Source organism: Hemiscyllium ocellatum, chromosome 31, assembly GCF_020745735.1.
Source record: "Hemiscyllium ocellatum isolate sHemOce1 chromosome 31, sHemOce1.pat.X.cur, whole genome shotgun sequence".
In the NCBI taxonomy this organism is placed as follows: Eukaryota; Metazoa; Chordata; class Chondrichthyes; order Orectolobiformes; family Hemiscylliidae; genus Hemiscyllium; species Hemiscyllium ocellatum.
The window spans coordinates 28,106,336-28,118,984 of record NC_083431.1 but is presented as its reverse complement, the minus strand read 5'-3'; the positions used below and the strand labels follow the sequence as shown (position 1 = coordinate 28,118,984).

At 42.5% G+C, this 12,649-nt stretch overlaps 1 protein-coding gene across 3 annotated transcripts in view; it reads right to left on the bottom strand.

The window, feature by feature from the left end:
* LOC132830294 (protein-tyrosine sulfotransferase 1-like) overlaps positions 1–12,157 on the bottom strand; it is a 74,646-nt gene extending 62,489 nt beyond the window's left edge. For all 3 annotated transcript variants that reach the window (XM_060847868.1, XM_060847869.1, XM_060847870.1), the window contains exon 1: positions 12,058–12,157. The gene's annotated coding sequence lies outside the window, so the exon portion shown is untranslated. The remainder of the gene's footprint in view (positions 1–12,057) is intronic.
* Positions 12,158–12,649: the final 492 nt, after the last annotated feature.

The window sequence follows — 12,649 nt, the reverse complement described above, 5'->3', positions numbered from 1 at the left end:
ATTTATGTTGAGTGCCTTGGTACCAGGGACATTAGCTTGGGAGAACATGCTTACGCTGATACACCTACCCTACCAGCATACTTGAAGGATTTTCAGAAGGAACAGTTGATAATAACACTCCTGGATTTCAGATGCTGGCTGTACATCAATTTTCTGATGCATACGGGTGGGTGGGCAAGTGGGGTGAATACAGCTGCTCTGTACACCATGAGCTTGCTGGATTTGAAGTCTCAGACCTTGGATCCCTGCAGAACACAGTGCACAAAAGCTGCACTGGTGATGTTGGTGGTGTCACAGTCAGTTCACAATGAGTAGCAATCATCCATGTTGTTCATGGGCTCACTGTGGATTTTAATGATCAGGGGTCAGTGTTGTGAGCAGGCTAGGACAGACATTTTTCTTTCCTGGATGTATTGTCTGAGTCCATTCCCTTATTTGCCTTAGTGAATGTGCTGACGGTGGCTTGCAGCTCAGCCCGAGTGCGTGCACACACAGACGTTGTTTGCATACTGCAGCTCACTGACAAACATTAGGGTGGTCTTCGTTCTGGCCAATTTCCTGCCCATCCTGTAGGTTTCCTCAACTCTGGCAGAAGCTTCACAGAGATGGAGTGGAGTGTTGCAATAAGGAAGATGAAGAGTGTTAGTGCAATGACACAGCCTTGCCTGATCGCAGTTTGCACTTGCACCGGATGTGTGGTGAGTCAGTTGGTGAGGATCTCAGTTTCCATGTCATCTGTATCCAATTTTAATCTTTGTACCTGTACTTTAACCAATAACTGTCAGTTTTTACCAAATTTCATACAATAAACTAACCTTGGTCTTGTTCAACTACTAAAGCTTTACAGTTGATTATTTTTAACCAGGAACACAAAAGAACTGAAAAGGGCTGAACAGGTTATATTAACTCAATTCACTGAGCACACTGCAGACATGCCTGGCAGTCATGACACATGGAAAAGCATTTCATAGACTGGTGCACCATTTAGTGAATGACTGCTCAAAGTATGATGCATTCAAAAATGTCTAAATTATTATCTAAATGAAATCATGATTTTGTGAAACCTGCCGCCTTTCAGTAGAGACAGAGTTTGATTCAAATTTTAGAGTGCCTACTGTGCAACTTTCAAGCAAAAACCTCTGTTGATATTTATGTTTCACTTCATACAAAACTAATTATTCAAATATAATTGAGGGGACAAAATCCCTTCCCCTCAAGAGAGTTCTAGAGAAACTCAATTTTCTCATTTTTGGTCTGCTGAAGATTCTTTTACTCACTTTTTAAATTAGATGATATAATCATGTTGTGATGTTACATGCATGTGCATTGAATTTTTTGTAGGCGCTCTTTTAAAGAACTAAGTTAGCACAAATATCAAATAAAAACAAATTGCTGGAGAAATTCAGCAGATTTCGCAGCACCTTTGGAGACAGTCAACATTTTGAATCCAGTATGACACTTCAGATATGCAGTATTTCACCTTTATTAATTTCATATTTAAAAAGAATTTTTTATATCAAGTATTCTCCATGAAAAATTAAGGTTGCAGAAACTGCAAGATTTCTTTAAAAAATTCACTCATTGGATATGGGCATCACTGGCTGCTTGAGAAAGTGGTGAGGAGCTGCCTTCTTGAATTACTGCAATCCTCGTGCTGTAGGTACATTCAATGACATTAGGGAGGGACTTCTAGGAGTTTGAGTCAGTGACGCTAAAGTAACAGCAACAAAATTTCCAAGTCAGGACGGGGAGAGGCTTGGAGGGGAACTTGTAGGTGGCAATGTTCCCGTGTATCTGCTGACCTTGTCCTTCGAGCTGGTAGTGCTTGTGGGTTTGGAAGGAGCTGTCTAAGGATCTTATGTGAATTTTTGCAGCATATCCTGTAGATGTTACACAACTGCTACCTGGCTTCAGTGATGGAGGGATGCATGTTTGTGGAATGGTGTCAAGCTTCTTGAGTCTTGTTGGAGCTGAGCTAACCCAGTTAAGTGGAGAGTATTCCATCATACTTCTCACTTGTGCTTTGTTGATGATAGACACTATAGTTGACAAGATTAAAAACATATTTGCTGCGGTCCATACCAATAATGGAACCTGACTTTGTTGAGTTGTGAACATCATAGACAGGGAGGTTTAAGTAAAAGGGGTAAAGAATCAGCTATGAATTAAGGCTGCCTGAAATCTTAAAGTCTCTATTAATTATCTAATTCCCAAATTCCAAGAACAGATGAAAATCAGATGCTTTTTAGTTTCTAACTATAAAGCACAATGAAACAGACAGGTAGAAGCAGATTAACAACAGACCAAATGAATTTTTGCATAGCTCATAATTTCTCTTCTCAATTACCATTACCTCCTCACCCACATCACTACATGATTGCAGGGAAATTAGGACGCAGCAGACTTTCTCTCCTCCAGCTGCTGCTCTTGAAGACATTCTTGTCACAGGCAAACTCCTTAAGCTTGCTCTTGACCTGGCCACAGGTCACCTATCTTCACCCTCTTTATTTCCCCAATTCTTTGCAGCCTCCTGTAGGACAAATGAGTCAGACTAATTGTCCAGAATAACCACTTTTTGGTCTATAATTACAGCTTCAATCCTTCCTGCCCTGGTTTGCTATTTTTGAGAAGATCTGTAGCTCAGGTTGTAGGTTCGCTCACTGAGCTGGAAGGTTTGTTTCCAGATGTTTCATCACCATGCTAGGTAACATCATCAGTGAGCCTCTGGTGAAGCACTGGTGCTATATCCTATTTTCTATTTGTCTCTCTTGGTGGGTGATAGCATTTCCAGTTCTTTTTCTCAGAGGATGGTAGATGGGATCCCAATTGAGAGAGTTCTGGTTAGAACGCCAGACCTCTAGGAATTCCCGTGCATGTTTCTGTTTAGCTTGGTCCTACGATGGATGTGTTGTCTCAGTCAAAGTGGTGTCCTTCCTCAACTGTAAGTAAGGATACTAATTATAGTGGTCATGTCCTTTGGTGGCTATTTGGTGTACATTTAACATAGTGGTTAGTTTTCTGCCTGTTTGTCTGATGTAGTGTTTGTTACAGTCCTTGCATGGTATTTGTAAATGACATTTGTTTTGCTGGTTGTTTGTATAGGATCCTTTAGGTTCAATAGCTGCTGTTTAAGTGTGTTGGTAGGTCGTGGGTGGTGATGCCAAGGGGTCTGAGTAGTCTGGAAGTCATTTCAGAGATGTCTTTGATATTAGGTAATGTGGCTAGAGTTTCTGGGTGTGTTGTGTCTGCTTGCTTGGGTGTGTCGTTGAGAAATCAGTGGACTGTGTTTATTGGGTGCCAGTTCTTCTGGAATATGCTGTATAGGTATTTTTCATAATTCCTGGGTGCTGGATTGTGTTGTGACTTGTTGAAATAATGATGCTGCTTCTGGTGCAGCCCTAGTTTCCCTACAAAAGATGGTTTTCTCTCTTGCAGAACCACAAAAGTGAGGGGTGAGAATAGTGAATATGGAACATAGAATGTGACTGAAACAGCTCCTCAGATTCTGTCTCTCTCACTCAATGCTCCAATCAAATTCTATATTATTTGCCTGCTCTGAGATGCCAGTACTTTTACTCAGGGAATTTTGGAATACAAAGTGGCCATATTATAAGCAAGAGACATATGGAAGTGAATTTGCTTGAATTTTTCACCTTTAACATGGTGGCTCAAAAAGACACCTCACTACCATCTTTGAGATCAAATAAGAGTACGTGATACTAAAGAGTTAATTTGCTCTGCTGACCTGCAAGAAATTGGATGTCCCTAGGTGAGGGTGGGATGCCTCTGACTTCAAGATAGATTGTAAGAAATTTACATTATCATATCTTATTCAGAGCCATTTACATCGTCACGTCCTCCTATTTACATTTTAATCCCCTATTCAGAAATCAATAAGAACATTACAATTGGAATTTGACTACTCCCTATAGTTAAAAATAAAACTATTTGCAACAGATTTGACCATTAAGGAATGATTTACATTATATTGTTTCCGGAGATGGTCAGAAAACATTGCATCTTGAGTGGCATGTGACTGTTCGATTGTGGGGCCACGGGGGAGTGTTGGCTGGGCGGCTGCCTTGTGGGTATTACTAGCTGTGGTGTAAAGATTTTGTATAAACAAAAAGGACTGTTTTGTTTGTTCAGAGAGCTTCCCTGGATAAGCTTCGCAAGCTTGGCGAAGAGTTTTCAGGTTTCTCCAAAGTTTGTACTGTACGGTGCTTAATAAATTTTGGTTGTTCACAGAAGTTAGTGTGTTGCAGTTGCACCAAGAGTGTAAGAGTCTCAAGAAAAAAGAACCTAACAGGTATATGATAAGTGCTGGCTTTGTTGGAGATATCCGGAACCCACTAACAAATACAATTTGTTTCAGTTTCACAAAGGAAGTTATTCACCATGTCATAATTTTTAATCTATCAAAGTGGCAGTAACCACAAGTACAGCCAAATACAAAAGCTGCCAGCAAGATTAAAAAACCAACATGTATCAAAATTCATATAAACGAACAAATCTTTCTAAACTCCAAGTTACCTGAAAGTATATCAGATTTCACTTCTAAGAAACTATCACTTATTCCCCAAGATTAAGCTTTCAACTTTGCAAGAATCCCCGATCCATCTGAAACATATCAGAATACTCATTCCAACTTGTAAAATGAACCATGGCAGGAGCTTTTGTGACAAAATGCAGACTTGCATAACTCAAACTCAGCCAGACTGGACTCTTCTTTTAGAATACATTGCATTCTTGCAGCCTCAATGGTAACATTGTCGCTTTAGTCCCACTACTCCATGGGTCACATCTAAAATAAAAATACTTTTCCCAGTTACCAAGATGATCAATTAAATAACCTAACCGATCTCTGATTTTGTGTAAAAAAAGCCTACCAACCAGATTTCTTTAAAAACTGAATTATCAGTTAACTGATTAGCATTCATTGTCAAAAATTAAAAGCACAACTGAAAAGGTAATAATCTCGGATTAATACCTGAACAAATTAGCAAAGGATCTACAAGATGAAAGAGGCAAATGCATGGCTCAAAGATTGGTATGGGAGAAAAGGGTTCAAATTCATGGGACATTGGCACTGGTGAAGGAGAAAGCCACTCCGATAGAAGTCATGCTGGGACCAGAGTCCTGACAAATCATACTAGGGCTAAATAACAGTCGACGAGGTATTAACATTTCCAGTACAAGCCATAGGACAGAGTATGGAATGGGTCAGGAATCTAATTTCAGGCACAAATACAAGGGGAGATTGGGACAATCGTCACAGGACTGAGGTGTTAAATGCACGCAATATACGAAACAAGATAAATGAACTTGCAGCACAAATCGAAATGAGCAGGTATGATGTTGTGGATAACACAGACATAGCTGTAAGTGGATTAGGGCTGGGAACTAAGTATCTCAGGATATATGTTCTATTGAAAGGGCAGGCAGATGGAGCAGGGTTGCCTTTTGCATAAGAAATGAAGTTAAATCAAGATCAAGAAGTGATATCGAGTTGAAAGCATAGAATCTGAGACAGTAGAGTTGAGGAACCATAAAAGGAAAAAAATTCTGATGGAAGTAATGCATAAGCCTCCTATCAGGTGTCATGATGTGGGAACGAGGTTTGCTCGCTGATCTGTAGGTTTGATATCCAGACGTTTCATTACCTGGCTAGGTAACATCATCAGTGGTGACCTCCAAGTGAAGCGAAGCTGTTGTCTCCTGCTTTCTATTTATATCTTTCACCCGGATGGGGTTCCTGGGGTTTGTGGTGATGTCATTTCCTGTTCATTTTCTGAGGGGTTGACAGATGGCATCTAGCTCGATGTGCTTGTTTATGGCGTTGTGGTTGGAGTGCCAGGCCTCTAGAAAGCAGGAGACAACAGCTTCGCTTCACTTGGAGGTTGCCACTGTTGATGCTACCTAGCCAGGTAATGAAACGTCTGGATATCAAACCTACAGCTCAGCAAGCAAACCTACATCCGAAACCTCAACCTGAGCTATAAACCTTCACAAACCTTGCGAAAGACACTTATGGTAATCACAAGAGACTTCATTATGCAGGTTGATTCTGAAAGATCAGGTGGATAGCAGACCTCAAGAAAAGGAATTTATGGAACATCTATCACATTTTTATTTAAAAAAGGAGCAAAGTGCGGTAGAGCCTATGAAGGAATAGGCAATTTTAGATTTGATGGGTAATAAAGCAAACTTGGCAAAAGTGAGGACTGCAGATGCTGGAGATCAGAGTCTAGATTAGAGTGGTGCTGGAAAAGCACAGCAGGTCAGGCAGCATCGGAAAGATGCTGTGAAACTTGAAAGGGTTCAGAAAAGATTTACAAGGATGTTGCCAGTGTTGGAGGATTGGAGCTATAGGGAGAGACTGAACACGCTGGGGCTGTTTTCCCTGGAATGTCAGAGGCTGAGGGATGACCTTATATAGAGGTTTACAAAATTATGAGGGACATGGATAGGGTAAATAGACAAAGTCTTTTCCCTGGGTTCAGGGAGTCCAGAACTAGAGGGCATAGGTTTAGGGTGAGAGGAGAAAGATATAAAAGAGACCTAAGGGGCAACATTTTCATGCAGAGGGTGGTGCGTGTATGGACTGAGCTGTCAGAGGAAGCAGTGGAGGCTGGTACAATTGCAACATTTAAGAGGCATTTGGATGGGTATATGAATAGGAAGGATTTGGAGGGATATGGGCCGGGTGCTGGCAGGGAGACTAGATTGGGTTGGGATATCTGATCGGCATGGATGGGTTGGACCGAAGGGTCTGTTTCCATGCTGTACATCTCTATGACATTATGAGCAGGAAAATTGATGTTTAGGGCAGAAGCCCTTCATCCTTTTGCCTGAAACGTCGATTTTCCTGCTCCTTGGATGCTGCCTGACCTGCTGTGTTTTTCCAGCACCACTCTAATAAAGCAAACGTGATTAGGGAGCTTAGGGCAAAGGAACCACCAGGGGGCAGCAACCATACTACAGCACAGAAATAGAGCATTCAGCGCAAATAGTCCATGCTGACCATAATCCCAAACAGCAACTTGTCCCACTTGCCTGTGTTTGGCCTATATCCCTCCAAACATTTCTCATTCATGTGCTGATCCAAATGATCACATTCACCCTACAGTTCGAGGAGGAAAATCTGAAATCAGATGTAACAGTATTACAATGGAGGCAAGGTAACTAAAAAGACACGAGAGAAGAGCTGGCCAGAGTTGACTGGAAGGGGAGCCTAGCAGAAATTCATCCCACAGAAAAAGGAAGACACTAAAGGGGAAAATGAGGCGACCATGGCTAACAAGGAAAGTAAGGAGCAGCATAAAAGCAAAAACAAGACCAACAATATGAAGATTAGTGTGAAGCTTTTAAAAACCAGTACAGGACAACTGGGAAGTAGCGGGGTTGTGGGGAATGAAATATACGGCTAGGCCAGCTAGCAATATAAAAGATGATTGCAAGAGGTGTTTTTAGATATCTAAAAAAGGTAAGAAAGAGGCAAGCATGGACTTTGGACTACTGGAAAATGAGGCCAAAGAAGCAGTAATGGGGATCAAAGAAACTGTGGAGGAACTGAATAAGTACTTTGCATCAGTCTTCACAGTGGAAGATACCAACAGTATGGCAGAACCTGAAGAGAGTCAGGGAACAAAGTGAAGTGTCATGGCCCTAACTAAGGAGAAAGTGCTGGGGAACGCAAAAGGTCTTAAGATGTATAAATCACACAGATGGACAACACCCCAGAATTCTGAAGCAAATAGTTGAGGAGATTGTGGAGAAATTGGCAGTGATTTTTCAGTTATAACAGGAATCATGAAGAGGCCCATAGGGCTGGAAAGCAGCTAATGTAACACCCTTGTTAATGAAGGGAGGAAAGCAGAAGACAGGAAACTACAGGCCAATTAGACTCATTTGTTGATAATAACTGTAAAATCTTACCAATGATGAGAACAAGAGACTTCAGGTCAAAAAACAAAAACATGGCTTTCTCTCTGTAGGAGGCTAATTTCAAAGATTAAAAACTAACCCAAAATGCAAAAAGGTTAAGTTGTAGACTGTTCTAAAGTCTGTCATCTTGATGTTATAACAAGAGGTGAAGTCACAGCCTGCTCAGGAAACAATATTGAGAAGTTCTCTCAATCATTCTGCCAGATGAATGAACAGATTTTATCCAAAGTTCAATGAGAGGTTTATTTTCATAAAGTGGTGAGATCAGTCAGATCCCCTCTCACATGCTTCTTGCTCCCCAACTAATTCCAGACACCTAAACACTGTTTAAACAGCTCTAAACAAATGCCTATAGCAAAACAAGCAATTTATCAGCATTCACGTGATTTCTAGGAAACTTTGTTCAAACAAAACTTCACTGTCCACAATAACCTTTAGGCTATGCCATTAATATTTGCGTAAAGATTTCTAGCTCGGGTGCTGGTTGTCATAGTTGACGTTTCGTCTCTGTCGAGGTGACAGCTCCACGGCTTTGCAGCCTCCTGTGAAGTGCTGCTGAACTGTATCTTCTGGAATTTATTTGGCTCCGTTCCTGCTACTTCCAGGTGCCAGTTCTGGTTGTTTGTTTTAGTGGCCGGCTAATTGGGTCTAGGTGTATGTGCTTGTTGATGAGAGTCTGTGGGTGGGTGCCGTGTTTCTAGAAATTCTCTGGCTGCCCTCTATTTGGCATGTCCTTATGATCATTGTGTTGTCCCAGTTGAATTTATGGTCCTTGTCATGTGTCAGTGTGGCTACTAGGGACAGGTGGTCGTGGCGTTCAGTGGCTAGCTGGCGTTTGTGGATATGGATCAGCTGTCGGTTTATGGGCTGTCATGAATCCCAGTGGTTGGAGAAGTCTGCCTGCCAGTTCAGAGACATTTAAAAAAAAATGTAAGGTAGTGTTGCTAATGAGTTAGGTCGTGGCACTCAATGCTGTACATCTCTATGAACTTGTCGCATTGTTTGCCTGTTAGGCATCTGCGGATGAAGTTGTAGTGATATCCCCCTTGGCAAATACTCTGTAGAGGGGTTCTTCTTGCCTGCATAAGTTGTACTAGCCGTACTTGACAAGGGATTCAACTACAACTACAGGAACACAAAAACAACAAACTTCCTTGCTGCATTAGAATGTACACTCAGAACTAACAGACTAACCTAAGGGACACAGCAAGCAGTCAGACAAACCACTGTACCCTTACGAACAGAAAAGACAAAAGTACAACCTCAACACCAAAAAGAGAGAGAAGCCCTAAAAACACTCAAAAGTGACAAAAACCTAATCGTACCAGCAGACAAGGGCAGAATGACTGCTATCATGGACAAGACCGAATATATTCAGAAAGAAGATAAACTATTTGCAGATACAGACACCTACCTACAGAGGAGTATGACCCCACACCACAGCTAGCCAATAGAATAAACAACACATCACGGAACCTACAATAAACGGACTAATAACCAGGATTGACCTATAAAGGATGAAACCAGAAAGCATGAACACCTCAAGATTTTACAGATTACTCAAAGTACACAAACCAGACATATCACTTAGACCCATAGTGGCACTCCATGGAACTCCAATCACATAAACTGGCTAAAGAACTTCAACATAAGAATAGACAAGGATGAAGCAATGGTCTCATTTGATGTCATGGCACTGTTCACTTCAATTGACAAAACTTTAGCCAGAGGGACATTAGCCAAATTCCGGGACAAGCAGAAACAGACAATACGACTGGGAACCTATCAACACGGACTGCATACTAGATTGGTGATCGACAACACACTTTGCATTCAACAACCAAATATATGAACGGATCAATGGAGACCTATGGGCCCACGCATCACTGGGCTCATAGCAGAAGTGATCCAACAAATAGCCTTCCTACAAATCCAACCCAAACTCTGGATCAGATATGTGGAGGACACTTTTGTTATCATTAAGAGAACAGAAATCAAGAACACACACTGGATTATGAAATCCATGCTCACCGGGATCAGATTTACACAAGAGGATGGTAGAAAGAACACAAAACAGTGAATGTACCTCAAGAAAAAGTCAAACACACCAACCAGGTTCTGGACTATAACAGCAACCATCCGAATACACGCAAGAGAAGCTGATTAGGGACCTATTCAAAAGGGTTACAACACACTGCAACACTCCCGAAGGAAAGAAAAACATCTCTACAGAGTATTTGCCAAGAATGATTATCCCCACAACTTCATCCTAACAGACAAACAACGCGACAAGAACATGCCATGACCTAACTCATTAGCAATGCTAAATTACATTTTTTTTAAAAGTCTCAGATCTAACAGGCAGACTTCTCTGCTCCCTGGGATTCATATCAGCCCATAAATCAACAGCCACACTCAGGCAACAACTCACTAAGACAAAAGACCCTGCACCCATCACGTGCAAGACTAACGTAATTTACAAGATTTCTTGCAAAGACTGCATGAAACACTATACAGGATGAACTAGCAATCTGGATCCACAAACACCAACTTGCCACTAATCGTCATGACCAGCTGGCCCTAGTAGCCACACACACACACACGCGCGCGACAAGGACCACAAATTTGATAGGATAACACAACGATCATAGGACAAGCCAAACAGAGGACAGCCAGAGAATTTCTAGAAGCATGGCACTCATCCACAGACTCCATCAACAAGCACATATACCTAGACCCAATATACTGGCCACTACAATGAACAACTGGAAGTAGCAGGAACGGAACCAAATAACTTCCAGAAGACAGTACAGCAGCGCTTCACAGGAGGCTCCAAAGCCCTGAAGATGTCACCGAGACAGGGACGAAATGTCTGCAAATCAACTTCCCATCTCAGCGAACATACCCACAATTACAACTACCTTGTTAATAAACCACTGTTTATCCACTCTTCCAAAATTAATCCACTCTTCCAAAATCCTTCAAAACCTAATCTTAAGAAATAAAAATGCAGCATCCTTTGAACAAAATATAAATACATATTCAAAATTGGATATTTTGATAATTTCTTAGTCCTCCCAATTAAAAAAAAGTTAGTGCATTAAAATAGCATAAACTACGATTATTGTATTTGTATAAGTTAAGACAATTCCAGCTACATGCAAATCACAAACCTACTTAAAATGACAGATACATGACCTGCGGTTTCATATTAAAGTGAATGTTAGAGCAAAACCAGCAAAAATAAGGAGAGCAGCGGGGTTTCATCAGCATGAAGTGTTCCCATCAAAATCAGATGGGCTCAGGGTTAAAAATTAAACATTATGGCAACGGCAGATATCAGAACATGCTGTTTTATCACTCTACTCTTGCAGAACTAACAGTTAAATCAACGAATTGATGGATCTTTCAGAAGGTGGAACCTCCAATTGGTGCTGAAATGGTTAATATCCAAGAATATAGTGAAAAGCGGACTCGACAACCCTGGGTTGACGAACCAGACTGGAATGCCTACTAGACAGTTGTCCAGACAAACGCGGGGGGGGGGGGAGACAGACACCAACAAGGTTCAGGCGTGATGCCCTCCACAGCTGAACTGCGGGGTAAAGTCAGAGTTATGGCTGGTGCGAAACAAAAAAAGAGAGATACTTCCAAAGCTGCATCACTGCACGAAACGAAACCACACGCACACATAAAATGAGTACATAGAGGTGAACATGAGAGTTTTGGCTTTGGTTCTGAAGAGGAACCCGGGTGGGGGGGAAAGGGGAGAGAAGCGCAGAGAGCCCGAGGGACCAGCTCAGGGGACCCCTGCCCAGAGCACAGACAGAGCAGGACATGAAGCCGCTCCAAACAGAGCTAGCTTTGCGGGTCCGACTGTAAGTGGGCGGCGGCCCCCGGTCATCTTGGCCGCGGCGATTGTTTTGGGAAGAGGGTTGGGGGGATGTAAGAAGGAGGCGGCACACACCGCCGTGCGGAGCTATCGCCCGCTATCATTCACTTTGGACGGAGGAGTTTTTCTTTTAAAGAAAGGACCACCGGTCAACTGACAATTCAGCAATCGCTATTCGGCTAACCGTCGGCCCTCAGTTCGACTCTGCGTTCACCCACCGGGTAGAGCCGATGATTCCGATGTTACCGTCCGCTGCCTCCTGCCGGCCGCCATTTTCCGCCGGGTCGCGGCCCCCAGCAACCGCCCGTCCCGTGCTGACTGACAGCCAGGCACAAACAGCCGCGGCCTCCCATTGGCCCCATGCCAAAACAATCCGGCTGCTGATTGGTCGGGATGCGCGGGGGAGGCGGGCCCAACGGCCCTTCGGCGCACTGTAGCCCTTCAAAAGACTGAGGAGTCTCTCTGAGGAAATGTTAGCTTGTCCTGTCTCCACGGGTGATGCCTGAACAGCTGTGATTGCCAGCACTTGTTTTCGGTAAAGATCACAACATCTGCAGTAGTTTGCTCCGATCTTAATTCTTCGAAACTTGCCTCCAGGAAGACTCATTTCTGTGGTAATGTCCCTACCTCTGGACCAGGAGGCCCAGGTTCAGTGTCCCATCTGCTCTAGAGGCGTGCAACAGCGTTGATTTAGACAAAATCAATCATGCTTTACTCCACTGCCCACCCTGCCATTGTACATGAGCGATTTACATGGAATACTTTTTGAAGTTTGATTTAGGAAATGCTGCAGCAATCAACCAAACATTA